Genomic DNA, 21,171 nt, shown 5'->3' on the forward strand with positions numbered 1-21,171 from the left:
TTATGAGTGTGCGAGCAAGCGCGAACCCCCATGCCGGTAATGGGCGCACCGCCATGCCCATAAAGGCCCTCCGACCCCCCGATAGAACCATCACGGGACCCGCCGATACCACCTCCACCAAGGAGCAACCCCTTAATAACGACCCGGTAATACCACCATGCAAATACTGGGCTCGTAATCCCAGACCCAGAAATACGTCATTGCGTCGGAACGGGAAATGCGCCGGCGGCCATCTTAAAAACACAATCTATTGCAATCCTCTCAATCCAGCAGTGCTACAGAGTCGAGAGCAGGGCCAAACCATTCAGCATGTCCAAGGCAACCCGCAAGACCACCCCCCACCTGCGCAAGAAGTGCTTCTCCGACGAGGAGCTCAACATGCTGGCTGATACTCTTGCAGCCCATGCAGATGACGTGTTTGCAAATAACCTCAAAAGGGAAGTACAAATCAGAAAAAAAAGAAATATGGGAGGAGGTTGCGCGTAATGTGACAGCGGTTGGCACCACCCCCGCACGGTCAAAGACTGTAAGAAGCAATGGGATGACATACATCTCCGGGTGCGTAACATCCTGGCATCAAATCGCAGGTAGGCAAAGGCCACAAGCGGGGGTGCCCACTCACGTAAAATTGATGCGATGGGAAGAGACCTGCAGCACCACCCTAAACAAGAGTCCATTGAGGGCTTCAGTGAAATAGAGATGGGTGCAGCGACATCGGGAGATGGAGGTGAGTGACCCTGCAAACCGCAGTAGGCCAAAACATGACGTAGTACACCAGATGTGAAAGTGAGCCAAGCCAATGCATGGGCCATCATACACACAAATACAGATCCATGTCCAGATGGAGGCCCAAACCCTGGCACAATTAAATGCATGCTGCGCGCCAATCCAATTACCAACAGACACCCAACACAAGGGATCATGCACGTGTCACACATCACACAAACCACAATACAAGGGTATGCCACCTGGTACACATCAGTACCGAATCAAGAGGCCACGTTCTATGCCAATATGCCCCCCGCCCCATTGAAAGTACCCTGTGTGACACTCCTATAAGAATGCAATGCATGAGAAATGAAATACTGTACAGGACCAACTCATGCCTCTTGCATGTAACACCATCACTGATGCCCTGCATCTCTTGTTCCCCCACAGGCACTGATGCTGAAAGTGAAGGGCAGAACCCTGCACCAAGGCTCCAACATAGTCCGAGTCATCCAGGGCCAGACCAGAGGGCACTGGGCCTTCCACCTCCGGGGCAGCACCGCAGGCCAGAGTGCAATCCAGGGAACCAGTGCAGGCCAGGCCGGCTGAGGAGGAGAGTACCGCAGCCCACGAGACTGCAAATACAGAGTCTGCAACAATTGCAGAGGGAGAGGCTGATGGTACACAGTCCGCTGCCACCAGTTCCATAGGTGAAGCAGCAGCCACAGCCCCCCTCAGCGATGTGGATGTGCACGCAGAGGAATACGAGGACATTGACAGCACCATTCATGTCAAATGTCCACATACACCAAGCCCCCAGTACACCCCCCACCACTCCATACAGGGCACACCATCAAGTCCCATCCAGGAACCAGCGGTTCTACTATGGAGTCCCCATCTCTCCAGCACCTCAGAAGCCAGCCCTGCAATGGTCCACCCAGGCAAAGCACCGTCCACCTCCACAGCCCACACTGACATGGAGGCATGTCTGTCGAGGGTAGAGGCCCGGCAGGACTCAATGATTGAAATGGTGCACCAGTATGTGGCCGAGGGTGAGCAAACACGCTGTGAAATACGGGAGGTGAATGTTGCAACCATTACAGCCATCAATTTGAGTGCAATTCTCATCTGTGACAGTTTGGGGGCTATGACACAGGTCCTTAGCAGGATGCTGGAACACATGCAGCAGCAACAATCTGCACCGGCTGTGCCGAATCCATCCACCTCCACCCCATCGACCACACATGTGAGCTTGACTCCCTCAAGCCCTGTGCGGATGATGAGGTGCAGTGCAAGGCACACAGAAATGCCGCCCCCAGACACGAAAAGAGGCCGGAAATAGGAGGCCAACCACATTGTGTGTGGGATGACAATGGGTGAGGGGGGAGGTGGAGTTGGTGGCATTGAGGGGGTTATGGGGGTGTTTGGGGTGGGTATGGGGTGTTTGGGGTGGGTATTGGATGTTTGGGGTGGGTATGGGGTGTTTGGGTGTTTTGGGGGGAGGAGGGAGGGCGTGTGAGTGATGGAGGAGGGAAGCACTCTATTGTTATTATTCCTAATACACCAGTTGTGTTCAAAATCATTTCATGACTGGACATTGTTCATTTCATGTGTGTTTTTTCTATTCATGACAGCACACAGTGCCCAACTCCCCACACACCCTGTGTCCATGTCCACATGGTCCCAGTGCTCAGTGTAGTACAAACACATAAACATCTACGTCCCTGTGGTTCAGAAGTAATAGTCAATCAGTGATTGGCATACAGCACGGCCATCTTGTGCATCATGAACTGCCAGGGGTGCTGTTTCTCCTCCATCATCATCCTCATCATCCTCACCCGGTCCATGCATGTCAATGTCTGGTGGCAGTGGTATGTTTCTCCGAATGCACATGGTTTTCAGCATGATAAAAACCATGGTGATCTTTGCCACCTTCTCAGGCCCATAAAGGCGTGCTCCACCAGATCTGCTTAGGCAGCGGAACCGTGCCTTCAACAGGCCAAAGGGTTGCTCAATCACAACACGGGTACGGGTATGAACCCGATTGTACTCCTCTTCGTGCCTGTTCTGCGGGTTCCCTACAGGGGTAAGTAGCCACGGCTTCAAGGGATAGCCACCATCACCTGCATGGGAGCACAAAGCGGTATGTGTGAGTCAATATCGAACCTGACACCTTTAGGATTCACAGCCATGGCTGCAGCTATTTGGTGTTGACATGCACATGTCCATGGATGTATGCACACAGGTTAATTTGATGCATTGTGTAGTGTCCTATGGTCTGCTGGAGTGGATTGCGTTGTACAGATGATGCATGGTGTTCACTTGCATGCTGATGCGGATGTACTGTGGATGTGGAACGATGTCTTGCCATCCATAATTGCAGTGTATGGTACTCTGTACCTATTCACACTGGTGGCATTGCCACAGGTGTAATCATGTTCAGTCATCCATCGCTTGACATAATCATGGTGGCCTGCTTGTGCGTCTGGCATGTTCTCATTGATGTGCAGCATTGATCTTTTGTATGCCATTGATGTGTCATGTTCAGGTTGGGGTGTTCAGGACAACAGTGTTTAGCTGTGAGTGCATTGTCCACTCACTGCACATTCCCACCCAGGTGGAGTATGCATCCCCCATCCATTCCCACCCAGGTGGAGTATGCATCACCCCCCATTCCCACCCAGGTGGAGTATGCACCCCCCCCCTATTCTATCCCCCATTCCCACCCAGGTGGAGTATGCATCTCCCCCATTCCCACCCAGGTGGAGTATGCATCCCCTCACCTCACAACCCCAATGCACTGCCATGGCCCAGTCAGGCAATTTACCAAGCAGCGATGCATGTCGTCCAGCATGCTGCTCCATGTAGCGGGATAGCGTGGAGTTAAGCAGCACCATGGCATCATGAGTAGATCCGGGATATCGGGCACAACAATGTGTGATGATCTTGCTGGAGTCACATACCCTCTGTACATTGATGGAGTGGTATTGCTTGTGATTGCGGTACACCGCATCATTGACATGAGGGGCCACAAATTCTACATACGTGCAGTCGAGAGCACCAACGCAATTGGGCATGCCTGCCAATGCATGCAAGCCTACTTTGGTGTCAGCGAGCTCCTGGCCAGTCGGTGGTAGGGAAATGTGGATGCTTGCATGCTTCCGGAGGGCATCAAGCACTTGGGTCAGCATGCACGAAAAGAGTGGTTGTGATATGCCATGCAGCTGCCCCAATATGTGCTGGTAGGTGCCTGTGGCCAGGAAGTGGAGCACAGACACCACCTTTAGTAGAGGGGGGATGGCAGTGCGGATTTCAATCAGGCTGACAATGTTGTCGTGCATCATGTCCACTATGGTAGTGATGGTGTCCCGGTCCAACTGGTACAGGTTTTGGATCTGCTTAGGGGTTACATTGAATGGACTGGGTCTGATGCAAGGGATTGGTGGCTGCCTACGTGGTACCACTACGTGCACTGGTGGAACTTGCTGGGCCTGTCTCACACTCCTTCTCCTCCTGCGTCTCCTCTGTGCTGCCTGTTGATTTTGTTGTAGTTGTTGTTGTTGCTGTTGTAGCAGTAGAGGCATGTCCTCCAGCCCCATGATTGCAACAGCTAGTGGGATAATTTTGGTGTAGGAAGGGGTGTGGTGTGTGGGTGTGCTCCCTTTGTACTGGGACAGGCTCCATTGACTCCACCTGTGCTGATTGTGTGTACCTTTGGCAGCTGCCTGCACTGCAGGTTGCTATTTATGGGTGGTCTGCAATGCCTGTACTGCCGTTGTCGTGCAGGCACTAGTTTCAACCTTCGGGATGCCGGTAAGTGCATGGCTACGTAATTTGTGATATCCTCCTGTTAGCGGCATGCCGGTATTTCCACCGCGAAGGGGCGTGTGTACGCGCGCATGTCGGTGAGAAGGGGCTTGGTATGGGCGGTGGCGGTATTGCCTGGTTGTCGGCTCGTAATGGCCCGAACCCGTTAATGATGCCGGTAATACCATTCTGCCTTCCTTTTTTCATTACCTCCATGCTCGTAATGAGGCCCAAAAACTGCTGTTTAAGAAGCAGGAGCTTGAATTCTGCATGGCTAAGCTAGAACTGGAGCAGAGAAACAGAAGGACAGAGATCACCAGTTGGAGCTTGCCAAGTTACAAGCTGCCAATGGTTGCTCTAGAGGATCTGGTAATGGATTTAGCTCCTCCTCTCATCCAAAGTTCCATAAGATCTGCTTAGTATGTATGATGAAAAGAATGACATCATGGATTGGTTGACTGCATTTGAGTATGCATGTGAAGTGTAAGAAGTTGTGGATGCTGATAAGATTGCATGGTTGCTCAGTTGACTACCCCATTCTGGCTGCAGTGCCATTATGGAAATGTCAAAAAGCATAACCACGGTAAATCACATGAGAATGTTCAGAATAGTGGGAATCATCTTCCCAAGCATAGCTCTTGTTACAGTAAGCCTCAGTACGTCCAAAGACCCAATGGATCTTTTGTGGATTGTGGAGCAAGTGACCATGTGAAGGGGGATACCAGATGTAAGGTCAAAACCGTGGGGGTCCACTCTGTGAGTCTGGCCTTCCCCTCTCATGAGGAGGAAGAAATTATCACAGGGGAATCCTTCTCTTTAGAATCCTTCCCTTGTGGGATAGAGTCTGAAGTAGTCTTCATATCACTGGGTTCCTGGGAGCCTAGAGACTCAGAGGCATATGCTAGTATTCCTGATAATATTAAGCACTATTTAAGGACAGTTGACACTCCTGCCCTTAGGGATAGTGGGGCCAGCAGAACTGTGGTGGATTCCACATTGGTTAACCAAGAAAATCTTTTGAGAGCTCCCTTGATGGCCACCAAGTCATCTGATGCCCCCCTCTCAAGTTTCTAGTAATATCTGTAAATCTAACCATTAACAGTACCTGTGAGGGTTCAGAGGCAGGTCCCTGTAAAGGTTCTGCTGGGAAATGACCTCAGAGACTTAGGTCTTTTGGGGGACACAGCAGAAATACCTTTCACAAGGTCACAAACAAAGGCTGCCCTGGCCACGACCAAGGCTGAGCCAAAGCCAAAAGGGAAAACCAAGGCTAAGGGAGTCAAGAAACTCAGAAGAGGAAAAGAAAATGTTCCCTCCAACTCACCTACCACTGAGGTGGAGGTAGTTGGCCAAGCCCCTGAACCTGAAGTGGAAGAGGTGCTGACTGAAATTCTCAACCCACATGACCATCCTGAACTCCAAAGTGTATTGGTTGAAGGTGGTCCTGATAGGAAGAGTTTACTAAGTGCCAACATGAGTGCCTATGGAGACAGGCCTGTTCCCAGCTTGAGGGTGCACCTCCTGGGAAACCTAGGATTTACTGAGAAGGCATTTATCTGAGGCTTTCAGGCATGTAGCACCTTATCAAAAATTTAAATAAATACATAAATAAATAAGGTGGGCACCTGTACAGTGAGCCCACAGAGTCTAGTGAAGGTGAACAAAGGAGGTTGGTGGTCCCCCTTTAAGTGAGACCCTTCGCCCTGCAACTGGCACATGACGTTCCTCTAGCTGGTCACCTTGGGATCAAGAGAACCAAGAAGATGCTATCTATCATTTCTGCTGCCCCAAGATGGGGGTCCAGGTAGAGGGCTGTTGTAGGAGTTCTGCCACTTGTCAAAAGAATGGCTCAACAATCCAGGCTCCATTGGTGCCACTCCCTCTGGTGGGGGTGCCATTTGAAAGGGTAGGTATTTATATTGTTGGTCCCCTTGACCCTCAGACATCGTCTGGGGATAGGTTTATCTTGGTGCTGGTTGACCATGCCACCAGATATCCTGAAGCCATCCCATTGAAGACTGTGGCTGCCAAGTCAGTTGCAAAAGCATTACTTGGCATTTTTACTAGGGTTGGCTTCAACATGAGTATGATCACGAGGCTTGAGTATGATTCACTTCACCCCAGGCCAAGAACTCCTGATTATGAACCCTATAAGGCCTACAGCCCTATAGGACAAATAGTCAGGCCCTTACACGACTGTTCAGCAGCTGGGTGAGGTAAACTATTGAGTGGACCTTAGGAGACCTGGTCATGCGCCCAAAGTGTTCCACATAAATAGGCTGAAGGCTTTCATCCCTAGGGTTGAAATAGCAGCACTACCTTTGTAATCAGAGAGAGAAAAAGAGGAATCCGAACCTCTGCCTGACTTGTTCCAATGTAGCCCTTCAGATGTCTCCATTGAGGGTGTCAAAGTGGCCCCTCAGCTGACTCCTACCCAGAAAGAAGACGTTTCTTGGTTGGGCAGGTCTCCCCATTGTTCTCACTGACCCCTGGTTTGACACCTTGGTGCAAACACGACTTTGACACAGGGGACAGTGTGCTACCAAATGTAGAGAGTACCGGATGTCAGAAAAGGTGAGATCCTACATCAAGATGGAGGTCAACAAGATGTTAGATCTTGGGGTGATTGAACACTTTAATAGTCCATGGTCCAGTCCTGTGGTTCTGGTGCCAAAGGTAGGTGCCTCTGAACTGAGGTTCTGTGTGGACTACAGGACTCTGAATGCTGTCACCAGGACAGGCACCCGCACCTTCTCTAGAATTGATCACCTGGTGGATACCCTGGGTGTTCCCAGTACCTCAGCACATTAGACCTCACTGCAGGGTATTGGCAAATAGCCCTAGCAGAACATGACAAGGAGAAGACAGCATTCTCAACCCCAGAGGGTCTTGCTTTAATTAATACCATGTGTTTTAGTTTGCAAGAAACGTTTTGCACCAAAAAAACATTTGATACATAAACACATAAAATATAATTTTACATTGCGTGCACCTTTCAAATTGTGCCTTCCATAGAAAAATAAACAATTACCTTTTCTTCTTACATATAAAAAAATCAAACGTAAAATTTAGAATTCGGTTACAAGAGAGATTTCCATGTCCCTTCATACAATTGCATCAACATAACTTGCATACATTCCTCATGATTATGCATCACCCTACATACGTTCTAATAGTGCATATTCAATTTTGAACAGAAGTTGTTCCAATAACAAAATGTAGAATTCAGAAATGAGAGAGGATTCCATGCACCTTCATACAATTACGGCAACTCAACTTATGTTCCACCGCATTCCTACAAATTATGCACCACCCTGCATAAGTTCGAATAGTGTAGAGGGTCTTTATCAGTTCAGGGTAATTCCCTTTGGATTAAAGAATGAACCTGCTACTTTTCGAAGGCTTGTGAATCATGTCCTAAATGAGTTGGATGAATTCTGGTTAGCATGTCTGGATGATATAGCAGCCTTCAGTGCCACCTGGGAAAACCATGTAAAGCACCTGTGAATAGTATTAAAGTCTCTTCAGAAGGCCCACTTGACCATAACGGCCAACGAGTGCCAGATTGGAGAAGGGTCTGAGGTCTATCTTGGTCATGAAGTAGGTGGAGGGGGGATTCAGCATCTCCCCAGTAAAGTGCAAGCAGTACAAGACTCGCCTACCCCCACTACACAAACTCAGGTGAGGGCCTTCTTAGGTCTCACTGGGTACTATCAAAACTTCATGGCAGGCTATGGCACCATAGCTGTGAGCTTATGTCCCTTTAGGAATGTGCATGCAGTGGATGGGTTCACAGAATAAATTGGAGTCCAAATAACTGAACCAAATCAGGAAGATGGCAAAGTACTGTATTAGTAACAATGATCTAAAACAGGGAGTTACAACAAACATCAATGGACCTAACCTCGATTTCTCTCAAAAACGTTTTCACACAACATAGACTTTATACTAAAAATACGTCAGAGGTGACATCATTGTACCTTGCAAATAATAAAAAACCTACTGGGGATCGGGATAGGCTTAAGAGAAACATCTAAGTACAGAACCATTCTTCTACCTAGAGCTGGAGCCCCTACACATAGCAGCTGCTGGAGTGGTCCTGCAGAAGTACCTGCAAGAGAAATCCCAATCCGCATTACACATTGCTGTGAAGCCTGATATGCTGCCTGATGCATCGCCAGAATCAATCTACATGAAAATGACCCCTCGGCAGTGATCTGCGCCATCCGAGTCTCCCTCTCACCTACAGAGACTCGTATAGCGCGGACACCACGGCCCCTGAGTTTGCTATATTATTGTTCACCCACACCGTGGCATTATAAGATGGCCGCCGCACCACGTGTTCGATAAGGTCTCTGTGCAAACTCCTGTTTCTGCTGTTTACTTGGTTGCCAAGCAATCAACATCGTGTCGACGCTGCTGAAGCCTATCACCATTCGCCGGCAGACAGAAGCCGGCCGATGTTGAAGGCCAGTTAAATGACCTGTCCCGAGCCACAGAACCATTCTTCTACCTAGGGCTGGAGCGCCTGCGACCTAGCAGCCACCGGAGCGGTCCTGCAGAAGTGCCTGCGAGAGAAATCCCAATTCACATTACACGTTGCTGTGAAGCCTGATATGCTGCCTGATACATCACCGGAATCAAACTACATGAAAATTAACCCTCTGCAGTGATCTGCACCATTCAAGACTCCCACTCTCCAATAGAGACTTGTGGAGCGCAGACTCCATGGTTCATGAGTTTGCTACATAATTGTTCACCCATACCATGGCATTATAAAATGGCTGCTGTACTGCGTGTGCGATAAGATCTCAGTGCAACCTGCTGTTTCTGCTGTTTACTTGGTTGCCAAGGAACATCGTAACGACACTGCTTAAGCCTATCACTAGTCGCCGGCAGGCAGAAGCCGGCCTATGTTGAAGGCTAATTAAAGGCCCTGTCCCGAGCCTGTCAGAGCCGGGCGGACCGTCAGACTATCCCAAACTTTTACCCTAGTCTACATCGTTCCTTTGTCTATGGCCTACACACCATCTACAATAACTGTTGAACACTGTTGCCTTCTCAGCACCTGCGAGTCACCCCACATTCGCTATTCCATGTGGTAAGAGTGTTAGCTCTATAATTGCAAAGTTCTGACTAACCCCTATTGTCTGTGCACCCTTCCTCAAGTCTCCAAATCTTCCCACCCATTAAAAGCCTCTTTGCATACTTCCCACCCCCCCTCCCGCTAATGTCAGCCTTCTAGTAACTCTTCAGGCCCTAGCCCTGGTCATACCCACGCTGCGCAGCGTTATTATTATTTGGCCCCCACTATCACCTGCCCACCATCCGATACTCAACTCACCCTGTCAGAATACCCTCTAGTCATAAGGCTGGCGCACGTGTCTGCGGTAATCTTCCTGTTACTTTGATCAAAGTAACACACACCCCTGGTCCTTATGATCGCCACTCCAACTCATCTCCGCCACTCTAGGAGTCAACGCACCTATCCACCAACTCAAGATTATTTTATTTGTAATTTTCCGGTGTGCCGGTACTGCCCCTTTCTATGCTATACTGCACCTCAATGATACTACCTGCACACGCTGTGAGAAACTCTAATGCTGCCTATTCAATGACACTGCTAAATGCTGCATTGTGCCCTTTTGCAATAACGATTGCTGCACACTGCATAATGTTGTGCTAACCTTGAATATTGCATTGCATTGAATATTGTTCCCCAATTTTGTGCAAAACTTGATTATTGCATCCTGCCCAATTCTGTGCCAACATTGAACATTGTATTTTACCTAATTTTGTACCAAACTTAATTATTGAATCCTGCCCAACTCTGTGCCAACATTGAACAAATATGACATCCTGCCCAACGCTGTGCCAAACCTGATTATTGCATCCTGCCCAACTCTGTGAAAAACTGAAAATTGCAACCTGCCCAATTTTGCTATAACTCTGAGAATTGTACTTTGATTGCTGCATTTGATCTCAAATCACTCCTATGCACCAGGCCAGTTGCCGACCCACCTAATCGTGCAACACACATCAGCCTCTTGCAAGCCTCGCACACATCAGTTCCTAGGTCCTTAGTTTAATCTCCTAGGGAGTAAATCATGCTCAATCTCCTCCTTACCACCTCATACCTTCCGATTTTGCTTAGCTCACTGCTCCAACCCACTATGGCCACCGATGATACCAGCCATCACCTCCCGTTGCCCTCTAACAACAAGAGCGCCATGCCTAGAAGCCCGAGTACTCTTCTAGCTATGCCTTTGAGACTACCTTCTTCTGATTGCATACCGCCCACCCCATTCCTACCCCAGTGTCTTCTAGCAGCCACTAAAACCTTACCCAACACATTAAAGTGCCTTCGCAATCCCTATCCCAATACACCAGACCAATGGATTAAACGATTTACCAAAAGACATACACCTAACTAATCTTGCTCACTGAAAAAGAGAAATGAAAGGCTAGGCTCCAGACTTTCAACTGCGCAGCCCTCCCCCAAATATAACACTACTATGACCACATTAGACTCTCCCACCAGAACCAATAATATTCACAATAACTCCACAACTCTAATCAAGGTCGCTCGGGTCAACGCCAGAGCACTACCAGCACATGCTCTCGATATTGCTGATGCTATAACATCTCTTGACCTTGACTTCCTAGCAGTCACAGAAACGTGGCTTCAGTCTGCAGCAGGGTCCTCTCTCGCATTTGCCATCCCAGATAAGTACTCCATCATCCGACTTGATAGAGATTCCAATCGAGCTAAAGGTGGGGGTATCGCATTCATCTCTAAAACTGTGTTAGGCCTTAGGCCCATACCTAACCCGTCACTCCCGTCAGCAGAATTACTGTCCATCAAGCAACCAATCTCTGCCTCCAGAACCATCACTATCCACCTCGTATACAACTGGGCCTGTATCCACCGCTGAAGAAGACATTACTCTTCTCCTCTCTAACAATACTAAGCCTAGCTCACAAATTATCTTATTAGGGGATTTGAACCGTGGAGTTCAAGATGCAAAGGACACTAAGGCATCAGCCCTCGCCAGTTCAATCCCAGAACTAGGCTTCCTACACTGCATCTTGGAAACTACCCACAACAAAGGCAGGACCCTAGACTGGCTAGCCGACCTCAATTGTAACATCAATATCCTCACCAACACAGCATGGCCCTCTTTACAACACCGGCGCTAAAGTATGGTGCTATTAACACCATGGTTGGTGCCGGTGTTGTAACGAGTCCGCCATGGTGAAATGGGGAAATACTGCCCCATTCCAAGGTTGGCGGGGCGGTATTTCCCCATTTCACCATGGCCCTTCCCCATTCCCATTTTTGCTCCATAGGGCTCAATGGGAATGGGGAAGGCGGCAATTACGGTACCGCAGATTGCGGTACCGTAATTGCCTGCAAGGTCCCTTTGCGGGTCCCTACTTTGACGGCTGGTCCAGACCAGCCGTTCAGGTTGGGTCCCGCAAAGGGACCTCGTAGTAAGGCGCTAAGTGGTTAACGGCGCCGCAGCCTTTTACGGCGCCGTTAACCACTTAGCGCCTGGGTCGTAATGAGGCCCCATGTGCTTGGTCAGACCATCACCTGATATCATTCACAATAAATGATGAATGCAATCAGAACAACTCTCACAATATTGCCTCGCCCGCTCACACTAGGAACACTTGCAATATAACAGTGGAGAAGCTGCTTCCTCTACTACAACCGATCATCAACGCCACCACTACTAAATACTCAGACCCTACAGTTCTAGTGGAATTGTTCAACCACACTGTACTCAATGCCATAAATACAATCTCTCCTCTCAAACTGCGCAAAGCCAAACCTCTCGCGCATCTAAACTCGTGGTTCACCCCACAACTCAGATCACTGCGCAAATCCTAAAGAAATGCAGAAGCTCTCTGGAAGAATCATCCAATAGCCCCTAACAAAGATACATTTCTAGTAGCCTCCCTTAATTACAAAGAAGCAATCCTACAAACCAAAAAAGAAACCTAAAACAACTGTATCATTCAAGCTAAACCAAATACCAAAGAACTCTTCAATGTACTTAGAAAGTTGGAATCCCCGGCACGATCGCCAGTTACCTGCATTAAAGACACCACATGGTGCACCAGCATTCAGTTATCATTACTGAACAAAATAACGATGTACATAACAACATTAAATCTAAAAAACTCATGCTCCTGGATATCGCCTCCGAACCTACTACCTCCAAACCCTTCCCAAAAACTCTCAAACTATTCAACTTCTCTCCTTTTACTACCAATGGGGTAGAGGACATAATCACCAAACTAAAACCCTCAAGATGCCAGCAAGACATTTGCCCCGTGCCCATCATTAAAGAGGCAGCCAAGGACCTGGCTCCCTTCATCACCTCCTTAATCAACACTTCATTCGAAACATACATATTACCTAACAACCTAAAAGTTGCCTGGGTCCTAGCGTTACTTAAAAAGCCGACTCTAGACCCCAACATCCCCACTAACTATAGACCTATCACTACGGTCCCATTTCAACTGAAAATGATTGATAGAGCAGTTTACCTGAAGATTCAAGATCATCTATAAACAAACAACCTCCTTTGCCTCAGGCAATTAGGCTTTAGGTCAAGGTACAGTACCAAAATGGCCCTAATTGACATAAAACCCCAAATTGAGGTGTTAAAAGACAAATGCAAACTTGCCCTCCTCCTACTACGAGATCTGTTGGCCGCATCCGACTGAGTCGACCACAAAGTCCTCTGCATGCACCTAAATTCGGCAGCACTCTTCTCTGATAAAGCCACCACTTGGATACAGTCCTTCCTTGAAAATATTTATTTATATTAGTAATATGTTCATAACCGTATCAGGTTTTACATAAGTTACACAATCGTCTTTGAATTTCTAACAACATTTCTAAGATTAAAAAGAGAGCGTCATACATAAATCCCATCAGATAAGTCTTTTAAAATGCTTAAAATCAACTCATAGAATTTCATCATTTGAAAAATCAAATTCATATTGTTCCCTTCCATCAATATTTCCCATATTTTTTCAATCCTTTCCTCTAGGCAAGAGTTCTTATATCTTAACAGATATGTTTCTCGTAGCTGGTTGAGGCTTTCGAAGTAACATATCAAGTGTTTAGCGGTCTCGATATCTAGGAGCCTGCACAGTCTGCATAGTCTCAGGTTTTTCTTAATACCAATTGTGGCTCCTAATATCTCCATTGTCTTGCATCTATTAAATTTAAACATGACGTATAATCTGAGTGTTGCCTGGTGGGGATACGCATATTGATATCTAGGTTTCTATGGCCCTCATTACGACCTTGGCGGAGAACCATGGTGCTATTAGCACCATGGTCCATGACGCTAAGTTGCCAACTCCGCCATGGTGGTTGGCGGACTTACCGCCCCATTCCGACCTTGGCGGGGCGGTAAGTCCCCAATCCCCATTTACCCTTCCCCATTCCCATTTTTGCCCCATAGGGCATAATGGGAGTGGGGAAGGCGTTAATTACGCCACCGTAAATTACGGTGGCGTAATTAACAACAAGGTCCCTTAGCGCCATGGATTTTAACATCTGCTAAAAGCAGGTGTTAGATCCGCCATGGCGCTAAGGGAACTCGTACTCAGGCGGTAAGGGTCGGCGAAGTTTACGCCGGCGTAAACCCCTTACCGCCTGGGTCGTAATGAGGGCCTATGTCTCTAACGTCCACTGTTCTGAAACAGGCCACTATTTCACTTTGTAGCCAAATATATCATGTCTCTTTCTTTGGACACTCTATAGATATCAAATTGTAATAGTTTTTTTACTCTTACATGGGAACACATCAACCAGCTATCTACATTGCCTTTGGCCCATTTAACATACAATTGATACAATACATTCAATGATTTAAAATTACTAAAATTCATTCCTTCCTTAAAACAATTAATCAAATCCACCACTAATGTATTGATATTCAGGGTACTCAGTTTCACATATAACATAGCTGCCTTATACTCTAAAATATCTCTTGCATATCTAAAATCACATTCTAATAAAATATATTCACATGTAACCCCAGTGGAAAGACTAAAAAGCCATTTTAACATTTTCCCTTCCAGCTTACTTATTTCATTTACAAACTTGGTCCCCCATATCTCTGCCACATATAGCAAGCTCGATATTATTTTACTGGAGTAGAGTAATAGTATGGTGTTCACCGAAAACCCACCTTTTCTTCCAATAAAGAGACTCAGGGCTCCTGCTATTTTTAAACATTTAAATTTAATCTAATTCCAGTTTGTTTTCCATGATAGCTTATAGTCCACTAAGACTCCTAAGTATCTATAGTGTTCAACTACTTCAATCACAACATTCTTTATCATCCACTTGAACCTATTTGAGCGTGATTGAATTGTAGTACCTAGGAATCTCATCACCTTTGTTTTAGAAATATTTATTACCAACCCATTGTTGTCAGCAAATTGGATCAGACAGTTTAGCCTATTTTGTAGGCCTACCGGTGTGTGATCTAACAGGACAAGATCATTCACCTATCCTAACCAGGATACCTGGAAATTGCCGATCTTTACCGCATCATCAGCCACTCCTAACTCATTCAAACAATCAGATAAATACAAGTTAAATAATGTGGCTGCTAAATTGCAGCCTTGTTTCACACCACGCACTGTGGGGATCACCTCAGATAAACTGCCTTCACCATCAAGTCGAATTTTCACTGTTGTGTCAGAGTACAACAGCTGGATCATGTAGAGTAGCCCAGGTGGTATTCCCCATTTAGTTAGTTTTAACCATAGATTCTCTCTCACAATAGTGTCAAACGCTGCTGTGAAATCAATAAATATCACGTATACCGGAATTTTACGGACCTTCCATGAATATTCCACTGCAGACACTAGGTTGTGTATCATAGAGGATTTATCACGAAAGCCTGCTTGGTTGCTCGGGAGGATCTTTTTTTCGGTAATCCACTCATTCAATTCTTCCAGCAGAACCTTTACAGACTTTTTTGCTGGGACATCCAGTATAGCTAGCATTCTATAGTTTTTGGGATCTTTCCGCTCTCCCTTTTTATGTACGGGGAGAATGATACTATTTCGCCAGGATTCAGGAATTATCCCATTTTTGCCTATCCATTGGAACAGGATAACCAGTGCTCTTGCCCATTCCTCAGGTGCTCAACGAAATAGGGCGTTACAGGCCCCATCAGGGCCAGTTGCCCTAGATAATGTAATTGGTCGATCATTCTTCTTAAGGAGGCCTCAGTAAAATTCCCATGCCAAATAGACTGTGTTACACTGTAACTTTCCCCTTCAACTATCTTCGCTCCAATAGTGTTTTTTACGTGGATAATCCAATCACTTTCTACTACACTATTAATGGGTAGACTTCTTGTTTTAGCTTCATTTATTGCCTTCCACATACCCTGATGATTATTGCTCAGGGCATGCTTGGCAATATTCTGCCATACTTCCCTTGCTTTATCTCTTTTATGTCTACGCAGCCATGTCCCATGTTGTTTTTTTGCCCACCTTATCTGTGTTGTAGCGTCATCCTTTTGCAATGTTACTATCAATTTTATGAGTTGTCTAAGTGATCTTTTTGCTTTATTTATTTCCCAATCATAAGTGTTGTGATTCCCATGAGACGCGTTCCATCTTTCACTGTTACTGCAATACTTCCGCTTACAGATAGAGACTGCTTTAATTTTATTCACCAAATTCTTGAATTTGCCAATGGTGACTTTTACAAATTCTTCTGATTTAGTCTCTAATTGGTCAGCAAATGAGTTCAATTCTATTACTGCAATAGCATTTGCTTTTTCTAATTTAATAGGGTTCCAAATTATCCGATTTGCAGCATTATTAACTTCAATGTTGCCGCTCTGGTGATATGTAGTCTCTATCTTGGGATATTCCAGCATCACATATAGTGGTAGATGGTCACTTTCTTCTCGACAGCCAATCGACATATACAGCACCAATTTATTGGCATTTTCATTCACTAAAATGTAGTCTACAGTGGATAGGCTGCCTCCCCCAACCCGGGTCGCACTTCGCTTGGCATCCCCGCGGTTTTCCCATTTAACATGATTAGATGTTGCTTTAATATCAAATTACCCCCTGATCTACCATACCTATTCGAGGGTGCATATTCATCAGGGCCAGACCCTATATCTTGTGATTCATTCTCGTCAGGTAGAGTAATCCTGGCATTAAAGTCCCCGGCTATAATGACCAGTAACTTAGGATCGCATTCCTTTAGTATTTTTTCTTCTATTCTGCTCTGGTTGGCTTGGTTGTGTGTTCCATTAGGTGGGTTATATATATTAATCACCAGTATGTGGGGAAATTGTGGAAGAGTAGTGCTGACCTTTACCACTAACACCATGTCAGTTGACCAACTGGATTTATCTCCAATCCATGGAGGTTTCATGGCTGTTAATAAACCACCTTTTAGACGTCCTCTCTTTCCTTTCATCGCTAAACTTTGAAGACAACACCAGCCATCTATGTCACATGACTCATTTCCTGTAATACTAAAATGCAGAAGTTATGTAAATTCGCCAGCAACCCATCACCACTTTCATAATGTGAATTACCACAGGCGTTTCAAGAGATCATCATATTCAATTGATCAGGGACGCTGGTCAAAATGAGTTTTAAATTCCATCGGTAGCCACTGCCAATAACCTTCAATCTTGCTTTCACTTCTTGCTCACTTGTCTGAACAGGCTTAGAATTTCTTACTGGCACATAATCTTTCCTTTAGCCCCGGGGGTTCCATCTGACCATGCTAGATATTCATTTCTACTAGGCTCACTCTCAATTTTAGCTGAACTACTATTATTTTTTCGTTTCACTTCAATGCTAGCCTCTGATTTTTCACCCTGCTCATTGAAGTTTCAGTACAAGTGTACCCGAGCTTACTAAATAGCTCACGGTGACGTAATATAAACTCCAATAACATATTATCTGTACACCACACATTAGTCGTGAGTAGCATGGGAGTGACCAATTGATCTACAATCTTAAAATCACTCAATCTTATCATCCATAATGGCACCACAATAACACATAACTCAACAATACAGTGTCGATTAATAATCTCAATAGGATTAGATTTTTTAATTTCTTGGAACTGTAGTGCCCTTACAAAGTTCTTTGGATCTTTCTTATGGGTGGGTTCATTTTCCCCAATCATTTCATTATCTAGAAAATGCACCGACTTATTTGCAGGTATCTCAACAGTAATCCCAACACCTCGTGCTTCTAGGCACTCATGCTGGCCTGGTCTTCTGTGTCTCCTGCGGCTTCTTCATGAAATAAGCTTTTAATCGCTTTAAGTACTTTTGTGGTGATCCCATCTGGTTTATTTTTTTTTGGGTTCTTCTCCTTATTATCTTTACTTGGCATTACCCAATCATCTAATGTGGGATTCAGGGATTTGCAGGTCACTTCTCTAGCCAAGACCGGTTTGTGCAATTTTGCCACTTGTTTGCCTAGTCTTTTCAGTTTCGCAGTCTCAGCAGAAGCATGAATGGCAACAATATGTGTGCCTAGGAAGTCTGGTTCCTTTGTGAGGTGGATGGGTTTGGGTCTGTTATACTTCAATTTTATGTCTAAGGAAGGGGGGGGCTGGTTCTGCCTCAATATAGGAGTCAGCAGCTTCTCTTGCTATGCAACCATTATTTCTACTTCCCTCATGTAACTTAGGGTACATTACCGCTTGTATCAGTTTCTTTTTCCGGAGTCTCCTGTTCTTTTTCCCATTTTTCTGTCTCTCCGAGTACCTTTCTGGTCTAGCCTCACCGGCTATTGTATACCCCACAGCTGTAACACTCTGCGGGTTCTCAACAGCCGGAGAAGTCATATCAGCAATGGGCTCTTTTGGGAATATCTCCGGATAAGCTGCCTCTGTATTGTTGCCTATTTTGCAACAAGTTTTACGTCCTTTATTGATACTCTTATGTAACAGAACGGAATGGACATCCAACTTCCGTTCAATGGTTTCACATCTCTCAACCAACTCTGTAAGTACTCTTTCTAAAGCTTCCCACAGTTCCTCATTTTTTAGAGGGGCAAAACTCTCATTACTACCTGATTGCGTGCTGTTGACAGTGATGTTACTCATATTCATCTGCACATCGTATCGGTTACCTAACTGGTCAGTATTTATTCTGGGGCCTCAGTGTATACTATTAGGCTCGATACTGGATAAATTACCACCCTCTCAAATTCAGCATTTCTAACAATGTCACTCACAGGAAGCTCAGAGAAAGCAGACTCTAATATGGTCCTACTTACGCTGCCTTGCATGTCTCTGCTCTTCATGGGTTCACTTCATTCATTCACACTCCAACTCGGTATATGGTTGTCATTCTCCATCAATTTACCTCCCATGACATTCTTCTTCCCTTTACCAGGTGGACAATTAATTTCAGTATTGACATCATCTTTTCTACCCCATTTTACAATCTCTCGACACTCGTTGCTGTTACATACTGTGCTAGCTATCTTCACTTAATTCTCTAGATTGTTATTTTTAGGCTCCTGCAGCATTTGTGCTAGTAACTTAGTCCCTATACAGGGCAGTTTCATTGTTAGGTCTTCTACCAATTCAGATCTACAATTATTTATTTATGTGTCAGTAAGTGGAGTGCAGGTCACCTGAGATAGGGTTTCTATCTTGTTAAAAAACGTAGTCATTTTTGACAACTTACTCTCAGGTAACAATCCTTGTTTACCTATTATCTTGCGTTTGCATGATCTATTGGGCATCATCAATTTCTCATTATGCAACACCTCTGGTTTTACTTTCATATTAATGGATCGTAATTCCATTTATATAGAATACACACACTGTTGTGGAACAAGTTAACAATTTATGGTCCTACTCCCCCTTATAGTCCATGAATTAAATTGTGGCACCCTATCTTATCTTTACCTCATACGTCACTCAGGTGCAAGCTGTTCACTCCCACCTCTCTATAGGGCTAGTAGCTTATAGCCTCGCGCCTTGCGCTGCGTACAGTGAACAGTCAACAGTATTCCCGTACTTCCACAGTGCACACGCAAGGTGCGCTGGCTGCTGGGTAAATATAGTGTGCTGGAGGATCCTAGTGGGCGGAGTCTATTCCAACTGGTAGACTGACTAAACAGGGGACATAAAAATAAAAGAGGGACTTAGCCACATTACATCAAAACCCTGTCCTCACATTTAACAACACTCGCTAAACATCCCATCCCAACCTGTATATGTAAACAGGACTAAAAGTCCCTGCCTCCCACTGTGTCCATAAACGTAAGAGGCTATTTACTTTAAAGGGCCAGTGGCAAGGTGGTGTTGCAGCAAATGCACTCCTCCTGGAGCCGCGCCCACACCGTACTTAGTTCAGTTTCCAATCAATCCAAACGGGTAAGCAAGCGAGCATTGCGTCCTGACAGTCAACAGTACTTCCCGTACTTCCACAGTGCAAGCTCAAGGTGCGCTGGCTGCTGGGTAAATGTAGTGTGCTGGAGGATCCTTGTGGGCAGAGTCTATTCCAACTGGTAGACTGATTTAAAGGGCCAGTGGCAAGGTTGTGTTGCAGTAAATGTGCTCCTCCTGGAGACGCGCCGACACCATACTTAGTTCAGTTTCCAATAAATCCAAATGGGTCAGCAAGCGAGCATAGCGTCCTGACAGTCAACAGTACTTCATATACTTCCACAGTGCATGCGCAAGGTGCACTGGCTGCTGGGTAAATGTAGTGTGCTGGAGGATCCTAGTGGCCGGAATCTATTCCAACTGGTAGACTGATGTAGCGGAAGAAGTAGAGGACATGGAACGTAAACTGCTGAAAGTGAATGTAAACTCAGATCAATGAGAGTTTTCTCACCATCAGCCTCTGCCGAGCCTGCCCCAGGCATGTGCGGCGTACCCCAAGGTTACTGCGTGTCTCCCACCTTATACAATGTATTCACAAAGCCAATGTTCGATGACCTCGACTATCTGGGTGTCACCTACACCAATTATGCAGATGACACCCAGATACTCATACCCGTCAACGGAGACTACGACACTGATGCCAAGTACTTAATGACATCTACAGTATCATTCAGGCCTGGATGGCTAAACACAGACTCTGTCTCAATGACGAGAAGACAGAGATTCTCCTCTTAGGCTCCAAGCTAAAACTCAACAGACTAAACAAACAATTTGACTCATTTAATATAGACGGTAACCCTATCAAGGTTTTCAAGGACATAAAAACACTTGGTATTTACATCGACTCATCTCTAACCCTATCAAGACAGGTTAATGCAGCGACCTCCTCAAACGCATACACCTGCAAGTTAATTGTGGCCTGCAGACCATTCCTTTCCACACCCAACTGTATCTCCATAGCTAGAGCTCTAGTACTCTCCAGACTACTGTAATACACTCTACCTTGGAACCAGTCAACAGAACCTGAAAAAGAGGCAAGTTCTTCAAAATAATGCCATCAGGGCAGCAATAAATATCCCCAGATCCCAACATACATCTGAGGCAAGGCACAACTTGAATTGGCTGTCGGTTAAGCAAAGGATGACCTTCAAAACCTTCACACTTACCCACAAGTGTCTCACAAATCTAGCACCAAGATACCTGACCAAAAACTTATC

The sequence above is a fragment of the Ambystoma mexicanum genome, chromosome 5q (assembly GCF_040938575.1).
Source record: "Ambystoma mexicanum isolate Mex_15411 chromosome 5q, UKY_AmexF1_1, whole genome shotgun sequence".
NCBI classification, from domain to species: domain Eukaryota; kingdom Metazoa; phylum Chordata; class Amphibia; order Caudata; family Ambystomatidae; genus Ambystoma; species Ambystoma mexicanum.